Here is a 15,184-nt window from a genome sequence, read left to right as displayed (position 1 = left end):
ATATACCTCACTAAAAATACTAGTTGTTTACTCACAAGTAAGTTTCATAATTTATAAATCAAGTAGTAAACCAAAGAATTGTTTATGTAATCACATAAACTATAATTTATTACCATCATACTTCATACTTCTATGGAGGTCAAAAATTCCAAAACAGCTTGTGTGGAGAATGTTCTAAAACTTAGGAAGGTGCATGATACATAAGATCATTAGCATCATAATCCAGCCAATAGCAAAAGTATTAAAATGAATGCCTCGATGATTAACCACACAATTACCTAAGCAGCAGCTTTAGCTGCTCGATTACATCTTCAGCAGAGACATTTACCACAAATCTTTTTAATTGTTTATCCAACTATTTTATCACAATATTTTGCTTCTCAAAATCACTTGATTTCACAATGTTTGCGGCCAAAAGCTTAAAGTCAAACCAACTCAAAGTAATAAGTATGTAAAAAAAAAAAAACCAAGTGAATTGGAAAATTACTCACTCAGTCGAAGCTTTCCCATCATTAAACTACTGCAAAGTAAAACCAACCGCTTAGGTGCATAAGCTAAAAAGCTGCAATGAAGCAATGCGACAGAAAATTTTTTAGTACTTCAAGATGATAAAATCAAAAGCTTGAATGGCATTCTTGATATTAAACTGCAACCAACAAGGACAAAGGTTTAGAAACTATATGTTTACTCAACCCACCAACTCAATCATGGATCACGAGTCATTCCCATTAACTTTTGTTTTCATGTTGTAAAATCTGTACTTTCAATACATTTTAACAACATGTGCATTAAGCGCCTTGCCAAAAAGTGGATTTCACAACAATCATCTGGTGAACGTGGCTATATTCTTGTTGTTATATCCTATTTTTCTTGTAGTGAAGATGAAGAACAAATGAAAATATAAATCAGACACGAGCAAATAAATTAATTATAAGGCACCACAATCTGACACGGCAAGTGAATTTTTGTCTCAAGTTTAATTGCAGGGACAGAGAATTAGGTGAAATTGCAGAAAAATTTTACGACAGTAGTAAAGAAGACAGCAAAGGTAGGTTGTGATGTTTTAAGACTTTGCTATTTGCATTTTGTTAGACAGAATTTTGACCAAGTTATTTTTAGACTATGATGTAGTCTTATATTTTATTTCACTATTAGAGAATAAAAGCCATACATCTCATGTGAATATTACGGCCTTTCAAGAACCAATTTGTTTCTTCTATTTATTACTTGGGAATCACAACCAAATTAGACAGATGCTCGAAAAATAAAGACATCTAGAGGCATAAGAAATGAATTTAGGAATCAAAATGAACTCGGGCTGATTGCCTTACCTGCTCCTTTGACCTCATCGGATGATTTTGAAGATCCAAGGGTACAGACTTTGCCTCCTGTGGACTTCCCTATTATTGATCAACAATGGAGCTCGGCTAAAATCAAATTTTGCAATATTTCAACATTTCTTTTATGTTACACCAGTATAAAATTGTATTAATTTCTACATATTAATTTTACTAATTCTAAGAAGTTACATGTTCAAAAGAGAAATGTACCAATTTTAGAAAATGTAGGACTAACAATGTGATGATAAGGTTTATAAAACATGAACCACGAGGTAAAAAATGATGGCAATTAAGGAAATATTTGCTAGCATCGTGATCATATACTCCAATAATGTGAAAGCAAAATCCAAGCATTGGAACAAGAAGCCCAAATGGGTGGAGTGGTAAATTGAAGGAAAAATTGATCAATTAATATTGAAGTGGTAAATTGGTCTTTACATTATAAAAAAATTTGAAATTTAGAAAAATGATATAAAACTTGTAAATTGAGTGTGAAATAAAATAAAAAAATTTACATATAGAATTAATAAATTGAAGGAAAAAAAGGATAAATTAATGTTGTTGTGGTAAATTAGTCTTTAAAATTGTAAACAAAACAAAAACTTGAAAAATAACATAGAACTTATAAATTGACATAAAATATTAAATGAAACAAAAAATATATAAACCACACATAGGACTAATAAATTGAAGGAAAATGGGTAAATTAATGTTAGAGTAGTAAATTGAAATAAGAAATTATAAACAAAACACAAACTTGTAAATTGATATCAAGTGTAAAATGGAACAAAAAAATTTATAAACCATATGTAGGACTAATAAATTGATAGAAAAATAGATAAATTAATATTGAAGTTTTAAACTGAAACAAGAAATTATAAATAAAACAAAAACTTAAAAAAAGAGATAAAACTTGTAAATTGACATTAAATATTAAATGAAATAAAAAATTTAAAAACCACACATAAAATTAATAAATTGAAAGAAAAATAATAAAATAATATTAAAATGATAAATTAAAATAAGAAATTATAAATAAAATAAAAATTTGTAAAAAAAAAAAAAGAACAGGTTTTTCCTTCTTTTTCCCTCTTTCTTTTACGCAAAGTATTGGTAAAGAAGTGGAAGCTGGAAGCGGTAAGCAAAAGAATGAAGAAGCAAAATTTGAGCTTCAGACAAGGGGGGCCCCGCTAAGTTCCAGCAGCTGATCATAACCGTTGAGTCAGAAACGGTTTTGCTGAACAGCTTTAAAAATAATATTTTATTTTAACTCTAATCTTAAATTCTTATTTGAAACAGAGACAGAAATAATAATAATAATAAATTTTCAACTCATTTTACGTGAGTCTAAAACTCACATTAACTGGTCTTTTCTTTCTTTAATTCTCTTCTTTTAACAGTGTGTACACCCCTCGTGAATCGTGACTGCTCATTTTTTTTAATCCTGCAACTGTTGAATCATACCATAATTTTTGTCTTCAGTCAGCAAAGTCGTCGGATGCTTTCTTATAAAATCTAACGGCTGAAATTAATTCTTCGAAAATTGATGTAGCTATTAGTAACCGTTGCAGCCGATTGTGTATTTATAGAGCAGTTCAGTGAGCGTGGGCTCTGAAAATTTCGTAGTACTTATTACAGTTTCGCCGATTTCATCTTAGAATTAGAGGATTGCGCTTTTTGTGGGAATTAAAAAATTTATGATGATTCCTACATGAATGTGGCCTCTCATTTCTGGGCAATCGACGGTGAAATTATAATCATCTCGGCAAAATGCAATGGGAAATTAGCAGTGCTGAAAGTTTTGGGCATATGTCAAATCAAGTGATTCTCGCGTCAGTTTGATCTTTTTCTTGTGCTGATCGAATCACTTAAACCCTCAATTCAATTCTCTGAATCCGCAGTTGAATGCTGCCAAATCCACCGCGTTTTGGTTGCTCCGCCGCTGCAAAAACCTCCATCGTTTGAGAATTCGCTTGCGGCTGATTCTGTTATTATCGTTGCCCTTATTTTATTTTCTCGTTTCTCATCCGAGTCATTAGTTTTTTCTCCATTTCTTATCAGCTTTTGCCTTCTCCGTGGCTTTATTGTTCTCTCTCAATCTCGCTCTTTCTTGTTTGCTTCCATTTGTTTGTTCTTTGCCTGTTCTTTACCAATTAAACTCGCTAATCCTTCCAAAATCTCGAGGCCGCCTCCACTTGTGTTTTGGTCAATTGGGTCAAGGCCCAAGCCAGTAAAGAGGGGAAATTCCGGTTGCTCGGTGCAAGTCTACCGCAATGGCAATGTTTATAAGGGTGAGTATGACAATGAAATGTTCTGGGAGTGGTGTGTATTATCTGAGTGGTAGATATGAGGGTGACAGGGGTTGATGGCAAATATGACAGATATAGAGTCGAGACTTGGCTAGAGGGAGCCGATATAAGGGCCAATATAGGCAACGCTTTAGGCATGGTTTTGGGGTTTATAGGTATTATTACGAGGATGTTTATATAGGTGAATGGTCTAATGGGAAGAGTCGTGGATGTGGAGTTCATACTTGTGAGGATGGGAGTCGATATGTTGGCGAATTCAAGTGGGGGGCCAAGCATGGCCTTGGCCATTACCATTTCGGGTAGTTTCTTTTTTTTTTTACCCAACGGATTTAGTTTTATTAATTAATTGGGGTGTCTTGGGTTAATATTTATAAAGTTTTTTTTTTAATGGATTGTGCTATTTGTTGCCAGAATTGAGGATTGGTGACCTTTGTATGTGCATTAGTTTCCATGCTTATTGATATACTTTTCTGGTTTTTACTTCGATTTTGAGGACGTTATTAATGACATTGAATTTAATTAATGAAATGGTACTTGCATAGATGGGAAAAGATGAGGCACTTTATCTGCTAGAATATGGTCAACAAGGCTCATAACGTGAGCCATGTAGTTTTAATTTATGAAATCTGTTCTTTGTATCATTTGATTTCATCACCATGAGTTTACTAGTGATATTGATCATGTGATTATGTTCCATTGGTTTTAAATTAGTGTTCCTACATTAGTACTAGACTGTTACTCGTTATTGGATTCGCTGACAACTGTTGGATGATAATGCAAGCGAGCTTAGGTTTGATCGTAATTGCATTAATCGGTGGCCAAAGGTTATAGTGATCTTGAAGATGTCATTCATAAGGATAATTGGTGTTCATTTTGTTGGTCTGGATACTTTGCTGAATTTTATTAGTTTGCAAGTTAATGGTAGATTGTAGTAATTGTTTGTTCTGGTATTTTTTAATGCATAGGCATATCAATCTTTTTCTTCCCATATTGACATCCAAGTTTTTTACTTAGAAATGGGGACACATATGTTGGAGAATATTTTGAGGACAAGATACATGGATTTGGTGTCTATTGTTTTGCCAATGGGCATCAATATGGAGGAGCCTGGCATCAGAGTAGAAGATAAGGGCTTGGAATATAAACATTCAGAAATGGGGAAACCCAATCTGGTTACTGGCGAAATGGAATTCTTGACATTCCAAGCACACAGAATATGACTCATCTTGTATCACCTATTGCAGTTTACCACTTCAAAGTACTCAATGTAGTGCAGCTATTTGAACCTTTTTAACCAAACTTTTATTTGTGACCACTCAGCAGCCGTTGATGCCTAAAATTTATTACAGCTTTATTGTTTTATTGCAGATGTTTCAATGTTCTTTTTGTAATATGATTAACATATGTTTTCACTTTCAGCATTTTATTGATGTTAGAAAGATGAATGAAATTTAGGATAACAGTCGGAAGTTATTTTTGAGTTTGGTTGTCTGTGAGAAAACCACACTGAGTTACACAAAACTTGTTAATTTCATAATAACTTTCTTCAAGTTAATTTTTGTTAATCGGGGGTTTTTCTTTTCTTATTGCTTTTGTCTCGTAATCAGGAAGCACAGCGAGCAGCAGAAAAAGCTTATGATGTGGCCAAGGTAGATGAGAAGGTTAACAGGGTTGTAGCAGCAGCTAACAGAGTTGTAAATGCAACTAGAGTTGCTGCTTTTAAGACTGTCCAAAAACAAACGCATCATAACAACAGCAAAGATAACATCCCCTTCCTATTGTACGATATATACCTATGTGCGTCTCACATAGTAGTACAATTGTCTTGATAGCTTCAAGACGATGATGACTAATGAGTCATCATCCTCTCTTCTCCACCTTTTTGTATCGAATGGGCTTCAAATTTTAAAAGTCCTTGCATTAATAATATTTGCTTCTCAGATTAAGATGGTGGAAGAGGGTTGTATCAGGTCTATCCTTCTAAGATCATCTATTTTGATGAATTCCCAGACTAACAGGGAATGGAGAGAGAGAATAGAGGCGATGACAATAGCTTGTGTGTTGAGATAATACTTGCCTTTTCTATCTTCTTAAGAGTTTTGTAAAGTTAGATGTAATGTAAGAGCTGGAGCATTAGTAAATGAACTCATTGGTTCATACAATGAAACACGGTCAATGCCTGCCTATATCTTGGGGAGTTAATGGGTTTTAATCCAAAAGGATAATCAACCTATACCTTTGAAGGAATTGATTTCATTTCGCTAAAATACAATAACAAAAGATCCAATTTCAATTGGAGCAAGTTTCTTATGAATCATTACTAATGGCGGAAATCAATTTTCATTGTGGCCTATTTAAAAATTATAGCAATGATATTTAACACCACAATTGTGAAGCAACAGGCCATGAAGTTAACATCACAAAGCTAAAATTCTATTAAAATCTATTTAACAAAGAGATTCAAATTCAAAACTTTTTAAACCAAATATCCAAGCATAAAAATCCATTTAGACAATCCTGCCCTAGGAATTACTCCCATCACAAATAAATGAAAAAAAAAGATAGATTGGCAAAAAAATTAGCTCTCAGTCTGCTCCCTCAGCCTCCAAATGATACTCCTCATGGTCACAACACTAGCAGTACTGGAAGGGACCTTAGGACAGAATTTTGAATAATTTAAATTGAATAATCAAAGTAAAGATGACAACCGATAAGAATCTTATATCAAAGTGTTAAGCACCTCCAGCTTTCACCTTGCCACAGTATTTGCAACTCCAGATTCCTACAACCTTCCTCTTTATAGCATACTACCAACAGCAAGGAATATGTAAACATTTAACACATCCACATTCAAAAGCGAAGAGTCATTGATCCACGAGCATAAAAAGAAACGAAAAAGATAAAGAGCAGGAAAGAGGGGAATGTATTACCTTCCCACAGAATTCACTGTAAGTACTTGCTCTATTGACTGACCTCCCATCTTCTTATTCTGCTTATGCAAACTGGCACCATAATAGGTACGTGGAAAAGAATAATACCTTATAATTCCAAGATCCCCAGGCCACACATGCGAAAACAAAGTAAAACATCAAAGCAGGGTTAACAAAAGGCTAGAGAGAGCACCACAAGGCTTTTCATGATATGGTTCCTATCATAAATTTCTATTTGTATAATACCAGTACCAAGCTTTCTCGAGCAACCACGCGAACAACTCACGATTCATGCTCAAAGCTTGATGAGACATAATATTTCCGCCTGCTACTGATGTAAAGATATCCCAAGGTTAAAAAAAAAATGAAAATCTATGTCTACGTTACCATAACATTTATACTTGAGGACACTAAACAAACCCAAAAAAAAAATAATAATAATAAAACTAGCCTCAATACACACCATACTTTCCAACAATTCATGCCTTCTTGGTCATCTTTCTCTGCAAAACCCGATAGTATGAAACCATGATCAAATGCATGGGCTGGCAAAGTTTTAAAACAACAAAGCAAGACCAAAATCAAAATCATCAGTATTGGAAAGAGAAAAATAGTGATTGAAAAAAGAAATTGGAAGAATTTAAAGCCTTTTGACAGTCAAAAATCTAATGAGGAAACATAACAAATTGGGAGGTGTTACATTAAAGAAAGAAGCATTGCAGCTTGAGAATATGAGATAAGTATTAAATAAACACATCTAAATTCTAAAAGCTCCAACACCAGATTCAAAATCTCGTTGTTATCTTATTATCAAGTTAAAATACTTCGCGAATCTAGTAACAATAATTGGATCGATTGTACTCGACTTCGATTTTCACCCAAACCAACAACATAAATTCATACAAAGAGAATAAATAAAATAAAAAGCATAGAGATAGAAAAGCATACCATTTTGTAGAAGCAGACCAAAAATTCTAAAAATCTCACTGTTGCTGAGAGTAGAGAGATATGATTGGCCGAGCTAAATGCCCTCGTTCGTTCATTATTGTGTTGGTGGTAATTTATATATTCTGCTAATACATGCAAGTTAATTACGAGTTTTAAATCTTTTCAGAAAAAAAATTACGGGTGATTCGATTAGCACAGGAACAGATCGAAGGGACGCGAGATTCATCTCTATCAACACTGACCACTTCACTGATCAGCAAAGTCATCTCTATCAACACTCGTAATCACCAAATAATCCAAATGGCTCCCAAAAGTTCAGGGGATGGAGGTGCAAACTACTTCTTCACATTGCAAATTCTATCATTTGCAATCAATCCAACCTAATTAACACGCATTCCAAATTCCTATTAACGCAAGTGCAATTTGATAGATCCGAATAATTACCCGCAACAGCAAGTACAGGTAACCCCAAGATCAAAAAGCTGTTTACGTAAAAGGTGCTCGTCTCGCCGGCAGATCAGCACTCCCTCAAATTAGGGCATCTGCCCTCTTCACAAAATGTCTCAAGCTTCGACTCGCCCAATTTTTTCTTTCAGCGATGAAGGAATCACCTCCGGGAATCGATTCCTTCATCCATTTGGCCTTTCCCAGGGGCTTCTTTCGATTGTCGCCTTAACTTCATTTTTTAAGTCACACTTCCTTTAACATAACGTGTCACGTGCATTTTCATATGCAAGTAAACTTTTTCTTGACCGACTTCTCCGGTATTCTCTAGCACAAACGTGGCCATCTACGAAGCATTCAGTTACTTTTAGATCGAATGGTTACATTGGATAACGATAAAAAACTTTGGTACTATACAACAGTTGCAATATAATAGAGTCCCATTTTTTTATTACTAATTTACGGTATCAAAAAATTTAGATAGTTTAATTTCGTAAAGCTTAACCAAAATATTTTAAAAAAAAGTAATGTAACAGAAAATAAGCGTGCTTTTTTCAAGATTTTATCTTTCCATTCTATGTAATAAAGAATTGCAATAATACAATCTCAGAACCATGCTTTAGTAATTTTTTTTCTTTTTTTTCTCTTGATATGTGCACCCCACCTCTCCAAACTTCAAATTAAACACATTTATTAGATTTAGGGCTAATTTCACAATCTATAACTTTTAAAATAATTGTTATTAGTTATAACTGTAGAAATAATCAATTGTGAAGAGGATCAGTTAATATTTTATAAAATTTTATATTTAAAAACATTGTGAGTTTTAAAAGTAGTCATATGTGTCTGTTACATTTTACTGTAAAATTACTAAAAGAATGCAAATTACTAAATTAGATATAATGTAAAATAGAATTTATTTACACATTTATAAACATGTGGAAAAAATAATTTTTATTATGTATATATAATAACTAAACTAAACTAAATTTTTGATATTGTTAAATTTTTTGGTCATCTCAATATAATTGATAATAATGATAATCTTTTTAAAGTTAATGATTTTTTTTCTAAATGAATAAAGATAATTTTAAATTTTTATGATAGAAACGAGAATATATATGAAATTATATTAAGTATAAAATTGGTTATCAAAATCATATTTTGAAAAACTAATCCTTTACTGCTTTTTTAAATCTAATGTAGAATGAGGTGATTTTGCCAATAGTGATTTTTTAAAAAATATTTATCAAATATTAAAATTAATTTTTTACTTTTCAAATCACTTTTAAATCTCCCAAAAACAATTGCAAATTGGCCCTTAAATATGTAACTTTTTGCGACTATCTTAATTTTGAGTATATGTCCTTATATTTAACAAAGAAACAAACTTTAAGAATAAAAATCAATCATGGATATATTTAACTAATTTTCACTCAATACAAAGAAGGGATTACAAGGTTTTAGAGAATAAAGAACAAATAGATAGAAAAGTTGAAATCACCAGTTTATATAAACATTTATATGTTATTTCTAAATAATAATAATAATAGACTATTTCGTCAACCTCTTCTGTAAATGTGATGCTATTAACAGACGTATAATCACATGTTACAGTTTCTGAAAAACATATTGATTTAATCAATCTATATTAATTACAATTTCTCACTTGTGTTGTCCATCACTTTATAGGAAAAGTGGTGGTTGTTAGGTTAACAAGTGGGCTTGAGACCGTTCGGTTCATACCTATAATTCAAATCATTTTGTTTTTGTTTTTTCATTTTTCTGAATTTTATTTTTATGGAAGAGTAAGAAGAAAAATTGAAGGATGGAAATGTTTCTCCATCATCATCACCACCAACACCTCCATCACCTCTCCCCATAAGTATAGGACCCGGCAACCATAGGTACTTGTTCTCGCCGCCTCCTTCAAGCCGCACGTTGGCCGGAACATCCCCCTTTTCGCTGAAACACTCCCCACTACTGCCCAAGTGCCATCGGCATTTTCATTGGATAGGAAAGTCCCAGATGGCCAAGTTGATGATAAAACTGAAATGTAAGTTATGCAACCCAACATGAGGGGTGGATTGGGTTTTTAAATTTTATGTGATATAATTCACACAACAATTTAATCTATTGTCTTAATCAAATCAAAACAATAAATTCAATCAAGCACAATATTAAAAGAGTAAGGGAAGAGAAAACAAACACAAGGATTTTTACGTGGTTCGGTCATCTTCGCCTACGTCCACGCCTCCAAGCTCACCCAGCTTGAGAATTTCACTATCCAAGCCTTCCAAGGCTTCAAATGTTTACAATTGACTTCCAAGGTGTCAATGGACCTTTACAACAAGAGATTATATCCCCAATCTCTTCAACCCAAGTGTTTCCCACACTTGTACACTCACAATTTGATGAGAAATAAAAATCACAACAATGAAACTCTCTTTAAGAGTGGATATGCAAATAATAGCTCAACAATGATTCAATTTATGATGATTTACATTTTGGAAGCTCAATATATGTTGTATGATCTTATATTTACTTGCATTAGTTCATAGAATGAAGTTTGAGTTGAGTTTTTATAGTTAAAGGCCTCAAAGTAGCTGTTATAGGCAAATTCCAGCGCGCCCAAGCGGTTAGCCGCTTGATTTATCAGGCTAGCCGCTCAGGAACAGTGATATTACGGTTATTTTTGAATTTTGCTACACTAATATTGTTCACTAAAATTACACGTTGGCTTGAAACTTTCTATAATTATACTACGCCCAAAACGTCATAAAACTTTACAAATAGGTCCAATTTCAGAACTTCTTAAGAATAGTTGTCTTTTTCAAACTTTCTGAAATTATGATATGGCCCCAAAGATATTATTATTTCGCAAAAGATCCTTTTTAACATAATACCCATATTTTTCAAAGTTCTCAAATTCTTTCACTTTAGTCCAAAATATTCATAAATTATAGTATGGCCCAAAACATTTCAAATGTTTATAAAAACGTCCAACTCCGAAATTTAATAATAATACTTATTAAAATCAAAGATTTCAAAACTTAGCATTTTAAGTCCACATTACTCAAATCCACAAAATACTTTACTTTATAAAAATAAAACCTTTTAGTTTATGAAAAGTATTTAATTAAATTATCTCTTGAGCTTCTCAAATGCTAAATCATGCATCAATTAAATCATACCAGTTTTACAAGAATTTATCGCACTAATTTGTCCGTTTTAGCTCTAAATTTTATTCTTGATTTCGCGGTTGTCCGTTGAGTGTCTTGAACTTGATTTTACTTGATTCACACGCATAAATATTATCCTTAAAAAACTAGTGAAAATGTGAAATACAATATCTATTAAATCACTTAATACATATGTTTGTTATCATCAAACTTATATTATATATAGCCCTTTAGGCTAACAAAAATTACTTCATGCCCCAAAGAATTGTAAGTCTTCTGTTATATCTATTCTTCTAGAACATTTTTGGCTTGGCATTAGCAGCATATATACATGATTAATTGATCAATCAAATAAAGGAATAAGTTCAGCACATCTGAACTTGCAAGTTCAAGAGTGACTTTCCAGGCACCATTTGGGTGGTAGTGTTTTTTTTTTTTTTGTTGCCCTTTTTGGTTCTCTTACTCTTAAGGACACCAAATTTTCTTTTGAATTCCAACCCATCTAACAAGTAACAACTAGTGAGAGCCATGAAAATTAATGAAGTAAATTTTTTTCTTTTTCTCATTTCCATACCAACAATAATCTCTTAATAATTTGTGTCTCCATGAAAACACAGGGTAGATTGGCTTTCACAAAGATGCCGCAGTTGCTTTTCCTGGTCTCCTCATATCTTTGCTCAAAGGCAAAAACAAGATTGAGCAGCCACGGCCACAGAGTTCGCCTAGGCTGGAGACCTTTTTCCATCTTCTGTTTCAGACACTCATTTTTGTAACTCAATTTCAGTATCCCATTGTAGTGAATAAACTCTACATTTTAAGTTGTAGCAAAATGCTTGAAACATTCTCACTATTCTTTGTTAAAATTTGCTGTTGAATTGAAAGATGTGTTTATGTGAAACATGCTTTTTTCCTTGGTCATTTCTGAATCCATTATCTGATGCCTCGCAGTTGAAAAGTATGACAAAATTTCAAATTGGATGTATGCATTCATTAATCTTTCATCCATTCACAGATTACTAATTTTCAAATGGAATGTATGACAAAATTTCAGCCGATCATGGTAATGGAATTAATAAGTAAACAGTCGTGAAATTATGCTGTCCACACTAGAAAAATATGCAACTGATTAACCTTCAGTGTCTTACTAAATAGCCAATTTTTCCAACTAAACTTTAGGTTATGTGAGTCTGGTTTTAAAAGAAAAGTATTACACGGCTAAGCCTAACTCACAAGCAAAGAGTATGATGAGGCTTACAATTACAACCCTGTATTACATTACAGTGCATGAATTTTAAGGGTCATTTACGACAAGCAATTATCCAGGTAGAGAAGATATAATTACTGCTCATTTTGTTGTCTCTGAGTTAGATTATGTAAAGAAAGTTTTGGCAGGTGAGAAAATGATAGAAAACAAGAAAGAAAATTTAAAGAGAATTCCAGAAGCTCAGCAAGACTTGTTGATATAATTACTACATGGATTTGACGCCACCGTAATGAACACTGCAACCAAAAGACCCAACTGAGTTCTAACTTGGAACGATAAATGACGATGTGAATAAGCATATGATAATAAGAAGCACTTGGTTGTAGAATCTGTTTTTCACTTTTTCTCAAGGGAATGATAAATTATTAAATAGAAAAGCAAAGAAATGTGGTGATGGGACATACTTTGGTCACTCAACATTTGGGAAGCGTAACTCCTTTGGGGATTGCTACCAGCTAATCCAAACTGCATCATAGATTCAGACAAGGGAACGAACATCAATTTCTTACCAAGATCTTCGATCCTCGTGTATCATCCAGAGGAGAAAAAAAGGGTATTTGGTGAGGGGAGGGGACTCGGAATGGGGCGAGGCTTTGCGAGGGGCTTCGGTGTGCCCCGCGGAGAGTCGCTCGCGCAGCAGCGCCCGAAGGTCGGGGTAGTGCACGTGTAGAAGATTACAAAAGCAGGGATCAGGGATAGAAAAACACATTTTAAAGAGAGAATGTGGAATAACTCACCTGCATCCGTGGAAGAAGAGATTGGGACGACACTGTACGTGACATATTGGGAATCTAAAAGAACACATGCAGTGAGAATAAGTAATGAAAGGAATATATAATCACCAGAAAGATTATTGAAAGAAACACAACTTAAAAGGAACAAGTATTGATAATGATAACTAAATTTTACGTTACTAAAATGAGTCAATTAACTTTCAACAATTTTATTAACATTATTTGGTCCATTAAGTTTAAATCTGAACTCCTTTAATTTAATTCAAATTCAACCGTGTAGGATTGGGTATTTTGAAATACCCATCGCACACTAACAACAATTTCTGGTGAAGCTCAATCGCACAGACATTTCATCGAACATCTAGGCATTTCAATCAAATCGCTTCTTTTAACTATTTGTGACATCCTGTATACCATCCGTAAACATTCCAATGCCTAATGTGAAATGGATTCGGAACCACAATCTTTTATATGACGCCACAAATGTTCAGCTTTTGCCTCACTCTCCTTAGAAGCCCGAAGACTTAAGCCTTACAGATACAGAGTTGGAGCAGTAAAATTCAAATCCTCAAGAATTGAATGAAAAATCCACTTGATTGAGCAAAGTGAAGCAGTAAAGGGCAGATGAAAATTGACACATTTGATCCTACCGACTTGTTATTTCTCTCTCTTCTATATTAGGCTGTTTTTCTTTATAATATTTTTCCGGATAAAGTAGTAAAAGTAGAAAATTACAAAGCTGAGTCCTTCAATGCTTTTGAGGCTTTCACTTCATCTTGCTAGAATGCTGGGCAGCTAGTAGAAGCATCTCAACTTCTGCTTCATTGTCAAGACTTTGGTGCATATTTTCTCTTGTGGTTTACTGATTTCAATTAATTAATTATTAGGAACGTAAATTTAACTTTCTAAAATGGACAAACTCTTCTACGAACTTTCAATGTTCAGTTGGAACAATAAGATATTCACTTAGTTAGCAACCAAACAGTGCAGAGCATATACAAGGGGAAGAAATTTTACAGGGAATCTGATGTCCCATTTGAAGTGCATATTAATGGAGTTCTTTAACTTCAATTTTCTTCTTTTAGGTCTTATCTAAAACATAGCTAACATATCATTTCAGGGGAGTTGAATTCGAACACTTTACAATGCTGTGAACTTTAAAATATTTTTTTTGGTGCACTCGTAAATGTTGTGAAACAGTAATTATTGAAATTAACGGCGAACTTCATAGTGCTTACATCCAACTCAAGTGTGCCCAAGCAAGAGTCTATTAGCCCAATACACATTAGACTCGGCCCAGTCCTCATATTATCAAACCACTCAATTTTATCCAAATCTCATATGAAGCGTCATGAATGATGAAAATAAGACAAAAATTTTGGGTTTGTTACAAAACCAGAAACGGATGTTGACAAAAAGATCCATATCTCATTGTATACATAGCCTTAGAACTTGTTCTTTGGCTCATTCAGTTTCTTTACAGCCCCTTGATAACATTGTATCTTGTATTCTCATCAAATAGTGAAAACTCTCTTTGACTTTCACAGTGGATATAAGGTTGTTTGCGGCCGAACCACTTTAATCCTTTATGTTGATTCTGTGATTCTTATTGCTTCTTTGTGTTTAAATCTTATTAGTTGTATTGATCATATTTAAGATATATCGATTAGGTAATTAGGTTTTTAATTTGAGGATCTAAAGCTCAAGATTAGATCTTAGAAGAGACCTGAATCAATAGCTTGTCGGTTCAAACTCAACGTATATGAAAAAATATATTATATTTTTATTAAAATTATTATTAAAAATTATATTTATCATATATTATTAACTTTTATTTTATAATTATAATTTTTTAATATAATTATATCTTAAAAATTACAACACCTTATACTAAATACTATATTAAACTATAAGTACTATTTATAAACAAAAATAATGGTCACATTCAAGCAAATGTGACCTTTGGACGATAGCAGCAACTTCTGCAACCTAGCCTTGTCCCAACTTCTGAAGTGATAGCAGTAACATACAGC

General features: G+C 33.1%; 1 long non-coding RNA gene and 1 pseudogene across 1 annotated transcript; one reads left to right on the top strand and one right to left on the bottom strand.

The window, feature by feature from the left end:
• Nucleotides 1–3,165: 3,165 nt before the first annotated feature.
• Nucleotides 3,166–5,148, top strand: LOC18037036 (annotated as a pseudogene).
• Nucleotides 5,149–6,151: 1,003 nt separating this feature from the next.
• On the bottom strand, nt 6,152–8,203 carry LOC112096717. The gene is made up of 3 exons (XR_002904568.1): nt 7,528–8,203; nt 6,580–7,124; nt 6,152–6,456 (listed from the first exon to the last, which is right to left on the bottom strand). It is a non-coding gene; the product is annotated as an uncharacterized LOC112096717 (long non-coding RNA).
• Between the last annotated feature and the right edge of the window lie 6,981 nt (nt 8,204–15,184).

This window comes from Citrus clementina, unplaced genomic scaffold, assembly GCF_000493195.1.
Source record: "Citrus clementina cultivar Clemenules unplaced genomic scaffold, Citrus_clementina_v1.0 scaffold_7, whole genome shotgun sequence".
Taxonomy (NCBI): Eukaryota; Viridiplantae; Streptophyta; class Magnoliopsida; order Sapindales; family Rutaceae; genus Citrus; species Citrus x clementina.
Note: the sequence above shows the minus strand (reverse complement) of the source record. Positions and strands in the feature narration are given on the sequence as shown.